Source organism: Syngnathoides biaculeatus, chromosome 11 (genome assembly GCF_019802595.1).
Source record: "Syngnathoides biaculeatus isolate LvHL_M chromosome 11, ASM1980259v1, whole genome shotgun sequence".
Classification (NCBI taxonomy): domain Eukaryota; kingdom Metazoa; phylum Chordata; class Actinopteri; order Syngnathiformes; family Syngnathidae; genus Syngnathoides; species Syngnathoides biaculeatus.
The window spans coordinates 25,986,616-25,998,807 of record NC_084650.1 but is presented as its reverse complement, the minus strand read 5'-3'; the positions used below and the strand labels follow the sequence as shown (position 1 = coordinate 25,998,807).

The 12,192-nt window shown below is 42.3% G+C and overlaps 1 long non-coding RNA gene across 4 annotated transcripts in view; it reads left to right on the top strand.

Moving 5' to 3' along the window:
- Positions 1 to 96: 96 nt before the first annotated feature.
- The window catches only part of LOC133508783 (uncharacterized), a 49,759-nt gene continuing 37,663 nt past the window's right edge, over positions 97 to 12,192 (top strand). For all 4 annotated transcript variants that reach the window (XR_009797152.1, XR_009797154.1, XR_009797151.1 and 1 more), the window contains exons 1-2: positions 97 to 394; positions 1,105 to 1,163. This is a non-coding gene — a long non-coding RNA (uncharacterized LOC133508783). The remainder of the gene's footprint in view (positions 395 to 1,104; positions 1,164 to 12,192) is intronic.

Sequence of the window (12,192 nt, the reverse complement as noted above, 5' to 3'; positions counted from 1 at the left end):
CCATTCAACGGACTTGCTGGCAGTCGTCCAAATAATTCCTACTTAATAATTTACAAAAAGTATTCATCCATTTTCTGTACTGCATATCATCACTAGGGTCCCGGGTGTCCTGGATCCTATCCCAGATGTCTTCAGGCAAGAGACGGGGGTACACCCTGATTTGGTCGCCAGCCAATCACAGGAAACATAAATAATAAACAGCCAGCCATTCACACCTTCAGCCAATTTAGTCCTCAACTTACCTACCATGGATGTTTTTGGAATGTGGGAAGAAACCACAGTACCCAGAGGAACCCCACGCAGGCACAGGAAGGACATGCAATCTCTACTCTGGCGAGGCCGGATTTGAACCTGGGCTCTTAGAACTGCGAGGCAGATGTGCTAAACAGCAGAGGTGACCCACAATGCACTACATTTGCTTAGTTACATTTACCCAAGTAACTTTTGAAATAAATTGTACTTGTAAGAATAGTTTTAATCCATCATACTTTTTTTTTACTTTTACCTGAGTATGTTGAAGAAATGGTAGCCTTACTCTGTTATAGCCGTCCACATACTGGTTGCTACTTTCATTTATCAATAATTGAGTGCAACTTAACAGTTTCGACTTGTGCTCTAAACAAAAGTTCCCCCAGTGACAATTGGCTCAAGTTGCTCAATAAAACGACACAAGTAAGTCATGTCTGCACACAGAGTTTTTGATTGGGCGTCGCGTCACAGAAGTGACAGCCGTGCACTACTTGTTTACATTTCAGACGATGAAGAAAGGCAGCTTTAACATGCATTGTCACTTACTTGTCACTGTCCAAACGGATATGTCAGCCCACTTGTAACTTGAGAAAACATCGTGTGCTAATTTGCAGATGTTTTTGCCTTTGTTTGTGTTAATATGTCAACATCAACCCTATTTTATAGTCACAAGCAACTGGAAAACATGCATCATCATGGGATATGTTGTCTCTCTCCTACCCTCACGTTTTGTGTAGACTTCCGTTACACCGTTTTTTTTGAGTCCATTCTTGTGCAACCAGCTTTATTTTTTATTTTCTTTAAACTGTACTTACTTGGTAAAAGACCACTTAAAACAGAATGTCTCTTTTGCAGCGGTACCTGCCAAGGAAAGCACCAAGTTAAACGTCAAGCCCGAGCCACAACTCAGTCAGGTACATTTTTTTTTTTACTCAACTATAAACACTTGGTGGCGCCATCAACCTTATAAAGACCAGCGAGGCCATCTGTTGTGCAGGAGTGATCCAATTTGTCAGCACGTAGCAGGGAAATGTATTCCCATTTATGAGCCGTTCAAGCCGGAGTATGTCCTGTGTCCTTTGCGGTCCCTTAGGTCATGTCTTTTAACCCCAACATGGTTCGTCATGTGACCTTTGAGAGGCTGCCGAAGCGTAGCACCTCTGAGATGTACGCTTCTCGACAGCTTATGCAACACATCATCTAAATAAGGGAGACATTTGTCTGTCCATTTGAATCGCACAATACCCCAACTGGATGCATTTAAGAGGATGATGGTCAGAACGATTAATTGTCCCGCTTTGGTGAATCCAAATCAACTTTAGTCTAGGAACTATGGAGTGGAGCTCATACCTTTTAACCAGCTGCAGCATTATTTCCCCTTATATAATGTAAAAACATGCAAAACAAGATCTGTGTGGAAAAAAAAAATGAGGCTCTACAAAGACGCCACAGCTCAATTTTCAATCAGAGTGGTATTATTAATATGTTTATTATTGCGTATGTGTGTTGTCAACAAAAGCATAAATAACATGAACTACACCCTTGATAGTGTATGTATATATATAAAAAAAAAAAAAAAAAGACTATTGTATTTGTAAAGCAGGGTTCTCAAACTGTCTTTTTGTTGAGAACCACTTTGTATCTATGGTTTCCCTCAGAGGTCTGTTATGACCATATGAATGATCAAATATATGCCCTTTCCCTTCTAAAATGTATTAAGAAGGAATTATTTTGCAATGATAATGTGATCTTTTATTTTCATGGAGGTTTTAGAAAGTATACTCCGTCTGATCACTTTCGAGAAAGCAAGGCAAGATGCAGTAATTTATGGCAGATGATAACTGCCTCTTCTTGTCTGTACTCTATATATGACCTCGCCGTAGGACACACAGGTTGTATTTAGCAGCTGTGGCTCAGTTGTCAGTGACCGAAGGGTCGCCGGTTTAAATCTCGGCTCCATCTGTCTCCAATTGGAAGTGTCCTTGGGCAAGACGCTGCACCCAAATCTACGCCCAGTGGGCCTGGCAGTGCCCTGCATGGCAGCAGCTGCCTCATGATGTATGGATGTGTGAATGTAAGGCTTTCTTAAGCACTTTTGGCACTGAGGAGATGTAGATAACGTGCTATATACTGTAAGTGCACTCCATTCATCATTTATTTCCTTGCATGTGAGGATTTTATGTATTAAATTGCACAGTGCTCTTGTCTATTAATGAGTAAACATTTTCCTCTAGGCATTATTTACTGTTGATACAATCAATTCTTTTCAGGATTAACAACAAAATAAAGTTGAAATCAAGCCATGGAAAAGTGTGGCGTGTTTCAGTCCAGAAATATTTGCTTTGTATACTTGGTAATATCAATTAAAAATGAAGAGACAAAAAATTTTCTCCCAAAATGAAAAGAACAAAGCTATGTAGTAAGAGATGATAGGTAGGTAGGCACACTTTATTTGCGGCAGTGGGCCACATGAAGTACTGCAATGGGCCATATCTCTCCCCAGGCCTTGAGTTAGGCACCTGGTTTTTTGATAAAGCACTTGTATTGCATCGGGTCAAATTGTGCAAGTACTCTGAATGTTCCGATTCTTCATAGTATATTTTCACGTGTTACGATGTGCAGGCTTAGAAGGACCAGAGGAAAGAAATGTAACTTCTAGGCTACTTTATTACTTGTATAGATACGTTTAAACTTGTCGACCGCACGTATATGATCCACTCCAGCAAGTTTTTATTGCCACCCGCAATGTTTGTGAGTTGTCAAGCTGAAGTTTCCATGTACTGATGCACACGATGACTCCCTTTATCACTGTCATTCCTTGACAGAGTTAGTTGTTAACGTGGATGACACGCCGCCAACCGCCCTCTCTGAACTAAACATTGTTACTCCTTGCTTTGCCTTTGTAGCGCTTTTTGTTTGCCTGCTCTCTGTCTCCACATTTTGTTCTTCCTCTAAACTCTTTTATCTATTTCCATTTTCTCTCCTCCAGCGTAACAATAGATAGGATGGGGAAAGTATCCATAGCAACATGTTTGTGCATGCGCACGTAGCCTTTTTGTTTGAGACACAATGCGGTAATTACCGGAGCTTACCTCTGCACTAATTAAGTGTCGCTGTGGTAATTGGAGGGGTCAAGTGAGCAGGAAGATTGGCTCACCTTCCGAGCATCATCTCCTCCATCCTCCAACTCTTCCATTTCTCCTCCAGTGACAACTTCTCACCACCTCTCTCCTTTTCATACCTGGCTGTCAGGCCACCGCTCCCCTCGCAATGCAACATGTTCCTGTTGTCTGGCTTGGGGCTGTAATAAATTTAACTATTCTTTGGCTCTTGTCCTTCAAAAAAAAAAAAAATCAACCTAGCCACTCTCCCACCCTTTCCTGCGCTACTGGATTGGGCAGACAAACAACTGGCTACCATGCAGGGGTGGTGCTTTTGACCTTCACAGCCTCCAGGACCTTTCAACACCATCTGATTAGTTTACCTTAGAATACCATCGATGTTATTCTGTGGCTTTAGGTGACAGTGATAAACACAAACTTTTGAGCAAGGCATGGTGCTAAAAGTAGCAGTAAACAGAAAGTGTCTGCTAAAGTTGACACACAAAAGACAAGTGGTGTAAATAGGCCTGCTAAATCTGAACGATTAAAAGAACTACAAGTGAAATAAATCCAGTTGCTGTTCTTAAATGCTGGGCCTGTCCTCTGAATGCATTGGAACCACACTCCGCAACTACCACTACTAGGGGCTGACAAAATGATTGCTGCTTACTCTAGAATCCTTCTACAGGTTATGTCTGTACAGAATATCAGTTTAAAGCCTCCTGTGGATGGAACACATTCCAACGGTTGTCACTGGACTCTAAAGTGGCCACGGCAACCCAACCCAACCCAAGCCTGTTCACACACTGTCAAATTAGACTTAAAAAAAAAAACAAACCCCTCCATAAACAACAACCAAAAGAAAAAACATGACATGCCCACACTCACAGCTGACAATGAGGCACTCTTAAGTGGGCGCTCCAGCAGAACATCCATAGGGTGTAGGCATAGTTTGGTAGCTAACTATAAGTTGCCACATCATTGTTCTGTTATATTTATACACATGGTGGCACGGTGACTCGGCTGGTAAAGCGTTGGCCTCACAGTTCTGAGGTCCTGGGTTCAATCCCGGACCCAGCTGTGTGGAGTTTGCATGTTCTCTCCGTGCCTGCGTGGGTTTCCTTGGGGACCTACGGTTTCCTCCCACATTTCAAAAACATGAAACATTAATTGGACACTCTAAATTGCCCCCAGGTGTGATTGTGAGTACGGCTGTTTGTCTCCATTTGCCCTGCGATTGGCTGGCAACCAGTTCAGGGTGTACCCCGCCTCCTGCCCGTTGACAGCTGGGATAGGCTCCAGCACTCCACGGGACCCTCTTGAGGATAAGCGACAAATGATATGGATGGATGTATGGATGGATTGATTTATACACATTTTTTTTACGATCATTCTCTTGTATAGTCATTTTCTTCCACGTGTCACACGGAAATGCTTAAACATTGGTGCCACAAATGTTGCAGTGCATGCTAGGAATTATGGGCATCTATTATTGCACACTTAGAAATTTCAGTAAATTCCATTTATTTACAACATACCACCCAGTAAAATACTCTTATCTGATTACACTGTAATTGAATGTATTTTCCACTGCATTATGGGATTTGGGTTGATGTCATGCGCGATAGAGAGTTTTTATTGCATTTCTTTAAACTTAATTTTTTATTCATTGTGTTACTGATGAGTCACACAAGGTAAACAGGAGCTCTTTTGGCTTGCAGAAGAAGCATTCCAAATTGAGCTGTCACAAGAAAGTACACGCCGGTGTCTAACACAGCTGCTAAGTCATCAGGTAGCACTTAATTTTAATCTAGCATGCAGCAAAATTAACTGAAATCACTCTCTGGCTCTCAACCCACAGTCAGAGTCTCATGACATTGTTTTACAGTAATTAAGGTACGAGGGACTTTTCAATTCTTCAATATGCATAACGCATACAAAGTGCTGAAATGATGAAAATACAAAAGATATATACAATATAAGATGTATTAATTGAATGTGCAAATATCAAAGCTTAGGTGACATGTGCAACATAGTCAAGGTCAAAGAACCAAGGTAGACCAGACGTAATAATAAGTTAAGCAAATTATATGACAAATCCTTAACTCCCAGAGCGGGTGGAGATTCTACCTGGCTGATGAATAAAACTGAGTTGGCTAGTCCTGGTCCGAAGACTCCACAGTCTCTTGCCTGAAGAGGCTGGAGATGGATGGTTGGCATCTCACCCTATGTGGAAGGCTTTATGGGTGAAGTATCCTTCGGGGAGAGGTTCCAATGAACTGCCCTTGCTACGCAGTGGAGAGTCTTGTGGGAGGATGCATTGCAGGCTCTGTGCCACACAGTGAGGGAGTTGGTCAAGATGCTCTCTATGGTCCCTCTGTAGAGCGAGCACAGAATGAGGATCGGGTCTGTGGCTCTTCTCTGCTTGAGGAGGAAGTAGAGACACTGGTGAGCTTTCTTGGCTTCATCAGTTATGAGGTGTTGGTGGTCTTGGAGAGGCCCTTGGTCATGTGCTCTCCTAGGTGTGCTGGGCACCCACTCCACTGCAGCACCGTTCATATTCAGGAGAGCATGCTGGAAGTGCGCTCTCCAGAAGTCCACAACAATGTTCTAGTTTTTTTTTTCCAGATTCAGGGAGGGATTGTTGTCCATGATGATGAAGAGATTGGAGCTGTATGTCTGTGTACAGTCATTGGTCAGCAGGGTGAAGAGGAGGGTGCTCAACACACAACCTTTAGGGCCCCTGTGTGCAGAGTCCTTGCGCTGGATGTGTTACTGCCGACTCATACCGTCTGCGGTGTCCTTGTCAGAAAGTTGGAACAGCCAATTGCACATGAGAGTGTTGAACCCCAGCTGGTCCAGTTTGTGGATGAGTTGAGATCCATGGACAACATTCTGACATATGAATCTTTAGAGTCCAAGTGTGTGATGGCAGAGATGAGGGTGATGGAGACAACGTCCTCATCATTGGACTGATATGCAAACTGAAAGGGGTCCAAGGAAGGGGGAGGGGAGGACTTCACGTGGTGCATGACAAGCTGCTCAAAGCACTTCATCAGGATGGGAATGAGAGCTACCGGAGAGTCATTCAGGCATTCAGGCAAGCGGGAGATGATTTTGAAGCACTTGGGGACAACACTGATTCACCAAGCTGTCGAAAATGTCAGTGAAGGCATCTGTGACTTCACCTGCACAGTCCCTCAGAACACGACCAGGTATGTTGTCCATGGCTGGGGCTTTTCCTGTGTTGTCCTTATCGGGAGATCTTTTCAAGCTGTTCCCGGTCAGTGTCGGCGCTTAGTCACCAGGAGGCGGTGGAGTCCCGTGTGCTGGGGTGCTGTTGTGTGGCTCATAGTGAGCAAGGAAGTCATTCAGCTCATTTAACAGGGAGGTGGCGCTATCGCTGTTCTCTTGTGAAGGTTTATCGGCTGTAATGGTCAAAATACCTCCCTAAAGACTCATGGTGTCACTCCTGGACAATCTTCACGGAGTACTCCCTCTGGGCCTCCCTGTATGCAGTAAAATACAGTAACTCTGTACTCTCTGGAAGTTACACTGAATTACTATTCAATCAGTTTGAGTCCCTATTTTACTGTACACGGGAATACGATAACTGCAGAACTTACAGAAACGTCTCAGACTAAAGCGTCGGCATGTCTATAGTTGTTGTTGTTGCTAGGTAACCATCCGGTTATTGCGACTACAGTTTTTATCCATTTGTTTTTCCTATAAATGGAAGGCTGTTCATTACCGCACAGACGTGTATAGATATGATTTAATTTGATTGGTCTGCTTTAGTCGAGTAGTGAGCAGGTGAGCAGTCCTGCCAGATGTACAGTTTGGGTCTTCTCTTCATGTCAAGCCCAGTTATGCAGTAGTGTAGCCTATATTTGTTATTTTCTTTTAACATCTAGATCAATCTGTTATTGCTTGCAGATTCAATTCATTAATATCATTTGATTTTATATGTGTATTATATATATATATATATATATATATATATATATATATATATATATATATATATATATATATATATATAGCAAGAGCGCAACGGGAGCTTTAACATACTGTAAGACCCTCAGAGCTTGTCACCGACTGTACACATTTATTTTACACATAATTTTCTAGTACTAAAGTTCATATTAAGTATATTAGAGATGTTCGAAGTCTTTCTGTTGGTGTTTTTTTTGTACCGAGATGTAAATGCTCCTGACGTCATAGTCCAAATGTTCCAGAGACATGATGATGGCGATTTGCATCCCCAGTATCTCATTCAACCCAGGACATTCGATATGAAGATGAGGTTTGCCATGTTTCTGCTGTCTTTTTGACAAAGCCCACAATGTTCTCAAGGTGTACTCTCATGCATCCCTTACTTCCCCCATCCCATCCTCTTTGTCCCTCTCAGGGGCTTTGGAACGCTGCTCATCTTTCTTCTTCAGGCTCACAAAAAGAAATCCATCTCCCCTTTAGGGGAAAGAGTAAAAAGTAGTCCATGGCTGAAATTCGACAGCAGGATTGATAGAAGTCCTTAGGAAAGACCAAAAAAAAAAACATGGAGGTGGAAAAAGGAAATGTTTACAGGACCAATGAGGTGAGGAAGCTTAGATATATTTTCCGATTGAGACGAGCGAAGTGCTGAAATTTCACATGGTGAAGAAAAAGGTGTTAAAAGGGAGGTCAGGAGAGAGCGATAGAAGTTGAGGGGTTACAAGAAAAAGGGTCCAGAGGGCACAAAAGCTCAGACTGATGAGGTAGAGCGAGCGATGGACAGGCTGAAAGACGTGAGCAATGAGTCTGTGTAGTTTTGAAGTAGTTACTTTTAGCGGGGCTTGTGTTCACAGAGGTGCACACTCAGAATGGATGTTGTGTACGCCCCCCCCCCCCCAACACGCACAGTTGCAGCTACGTAGTGGCGCTCTCCTTGGTGCTGAACCCAAAGTGAGCGCCGCAATCGCAAGGCAGGATGCCGCAGTCGTCCTTTGCTGTTCTCCATATGGAGAGACTCTTGTCAGAACAAGAACACTGAGGCTAAGTGGGGAGTAGTGGGGGGGTCTATATTTAACCGCTCATAGTTTATTAATGAGCTGGTGTTTAGTCAGACCTGGGGTGCTGTTTAATGTATGATGACAACGTTGCTCCCAGGGGACCTTTCCCATCCTCCTCGCCTTGCGTTTTACATAACCGAGACAGATTTAAGGTGGTGGTGGGGGGGCAGGCAGTGTTGCCATGCGTGGGGTATGGGGGGTGAATTCCAGGTTGGGAATTTTCTGCATTACACGCTCAGACAAGAGGATATCCTCCCCCTGGAGTGCTTTCCACACGGGGAGGTTTAACAAGGGGCCACAGTGAACTTCCCATCTCTTCCTAATGCTGCGAGCAATCCAGAAATGTTGCTGTAAGAACTTTTGATATTGTATGCATGCATACTTTCCACGAACAAAGCCAACTTAGTGTAACTTGCCTTAAATCACTGGCAAGATTTTAAATAGACATGGCTATTTCCAAAAATTAGATCAATTGTCCCATCTAAAAAAAAAAAAAAAAATCCTTTATTCATATGAACACATTTCTAAAAATATTACAGTATGAGTTTTTTTTTTTTCATTTTTTTCTTTTACTTCCACGATTCAGAATAGTTCCAAATGTTATTGTTAACACACAGAGCAGTTCTGTCTCATGAAAATGAGCCACTGTACACCTTGCCAGGGCCAATGCTGAGGATGGTTTTCATCCTATGCCAAGTGATTTTAACACCTCCTTGTTTTCAAAGAGCTGAGTCTGTGGGGTGGGGTGGGGAGAAAGCCCCATATAAAGGCGAAGTGGTGTCACTTTTACTTTCACTCATGGAGGCTGTACTTTACCATAATCCTTTTGATTTATAATTTCAAATTTGAATATGTAAACATGCAGTGGACAGATTGCAGAAAAAATACCTACTCCCAGATTGTCTTTAAATCTTGGAGTAGATGCATTTTATCAAGCGGTAACGCTAACAGTGCTGTTAGCTAGCTCTGTTTAGCTTGAAAATCTTGGATCTTTACCCAGACGACCTACCAAATCATGGATGAGGACACGCTCACACAAATAAGTCTTGCATACACCAAAAACCCTCAACTCCAACTCTCACTCAGACCGAAACAAATTCTCTCACACAAACTCCCAATGTTCTTCCACACACTACAGACCTCTAACTCCCAAAAAATTTCACACCAGAAGTTACCCCGCCCACAATCAGATTGCACATACAACAAAACACCTCACAAAATATTTATACCTCACACACACACAAAACATACTCATTTACGTACACCAAAATGTCGTACTGAAACCAAAAACATTTTTTATCCCAGAAATAACTTTCACATACACCAAAACACCTCTCACTCAGATAAAAAGTTTCACACAACAAAGTTTTAAACCCACCCAAAGAATTCAAAACACTCAAAACACATACACAGACTGAACCCCCCACCCCCTCTCCTCTCCAAAACATCCCCTGGCATGCATCAAGTGTAGTTTTGGTAAGTGTGAGAGGATTTTTGGTTCATCGGTAAATGTTATTCCTCACCCGCACACTTTGATCCGCACACTGATACACACCCACGCACGGTCGTGCCTGTTGTCCCCCGAGCGCGCAGACAGCGAATGAGGGAATCCCGCAGAGTCGCCTTTTTGTGACGACCTCACCCACAGGGTGTGGAGCACAAGAATGAAAACAAGCCAATTGTTTTTCCCCCTCGCCATGACAACACGTGCACGCACACACATAAACAAGAGGTTGTGAGTCACAAGAACTCCACTGAGCCTCAACATGTCGACAGAGAGGCCAGAGACAGGGTGGCAAAGAAAAAGAGGTCCACATATAAAGCAACATAAAGGAGCTGGGATGGATCTTTAGGAGATACGCTCTGGCTTAATTGCAGCATAAACGCATAGTAATGTAGTATAAAGCCCAATTTAATGAACATTCCAATAACCACTTTAATAAGGCCGGGGAATTCAACGGGGACTTTTCATTTGCATGACAGACACTAACAGCGTGAAGCTTGTCGAAGAGCGCACGACCAACCAGGAAACTTAATCATGAAGACAATCTGGTAGATAACGGAACAAATGATTCACAGTATTCTGCCAAACCCGGCAGACAAATGCTCGCGTTAACACGCTGAAGTGTTTGAGCACGAGCATAACAAATGGGCATTAAACAGGTGTAAGAATAAAATTGCGGTTACCGAGCGGAACGCAAAAGCACAGCTGCCGGGGGGGAAAAAAAAAAAGAGAGTTGCTCTTTGAAGATGAACTCGGACTGATTTCCATTTTATTCAATTTAAAAAAAACAAAAGAAAACACTTTTTAGACTACTTTGTCCATATAAATTTTTGTAATGTAATCGTATTGATTTCTGTTGTTGCTACGACACCACAGTGGGTAAGTAGGCCTATGTGTCAGATATCTAATCATTGCACTATAGTTATACTACTTAGATTAATAAAATAAAACCGATATATTCTTCTTCTAATAATGATAGTAGAAGTTGTTGTCATCGCAGGCCAGATCATATTTATGCTCGCCGTCAGGTGGTGAGTTGTAATGTTGACACCACTTGAATGGGTGCACTTAAAAATTCTGGTGTGGATCTGAAACGGGCATCAGGGGTTGTTATTAGGAACTCACTTTTGACGTGACCCACCGACCTGACTGGACGAACGTTTATTTGTTTGTAGACATACTGTACATGCCATCAGTTACTTACTTATTTTCTGTCCAAATAAAGGAATACGAATTTTGTTGATGTGAATATTATACAGAAGAGTGATATTTTTCTTCTCAAAAAAAACAGGCCACGTCACTTCACTCTCCCCATATGAACCTCAAACAGCCAACCTCTCCCTTGAAGCCACCAACTTCTGTGGGTCACCACAACATTTTGGGAGGCTGGAGCGCACTAGTTAAAGGCAATTCCATTCATTTCAATGGGAAACTATGATTAGGGATTTGAGTGTTTTGTGTTACGAGCATAGTCGCAGAACAAATATAAAGTCATATCTCAGGCATACCAAAAGTTCAAATCAAACAATGTATCAAACATGGTGTGTACACCATGAATAGTTTAAATTTTTACAATAGGTGCCAATTGATTGAAATTTGTGTTCCTTTCAAGGTATTATTGTATTATTCAGTGTTGATAATTGCATTATTTATCTTTATAGAACATCTGCTGTCTTATGTGTGTGAGTGCACGTGTGTGTGTGTGTGTGTGTGTGTGTGGTGTGTGTGTGTGTGTGGTGTAGGAGGTGTATGCTGTAGAGAAGTGCCTTTGAATGTACATTTACGTAAGAGTTTCAGGCTTTTTACTTTTCCATGTTATCGGGAAAGCCCTTTATCGCCCACATCCACTGCTTCAGTAGGTTAGTCCGCACACACGCACGTACACTGCAACTACTTCATGCGCTGAATAATGAAATGTGACCTTCTTGATATGGCTTCATGAATATTGCATTGTCAATCTAACTTTAATCGGTTTTTCTTCATTGTAATCTTTCTGGTTTTATGGGTTGGTTGCAGCCATGCAAACAAAACAAAATCCTTGAAAGGTTTTCCTCTTTTGGAAGATTCGTAGCCCACTTATAAAAATGATATATATGCATATTGCTGGTGTAGGGTGTAATCCTTGTACTTTTTCTGAAAAACCATCCCTTTTCAGGACCCCCCCAACAAAAAAATGTTGACCCATTAATATTGTATTGTCAAAAACGGCAAGCCATTTTAATCACTTCAGATTCGCCGGTAAATTCTAAAAATTACAGACCCAATTTGTTTTTGTTGGGCATTCTGT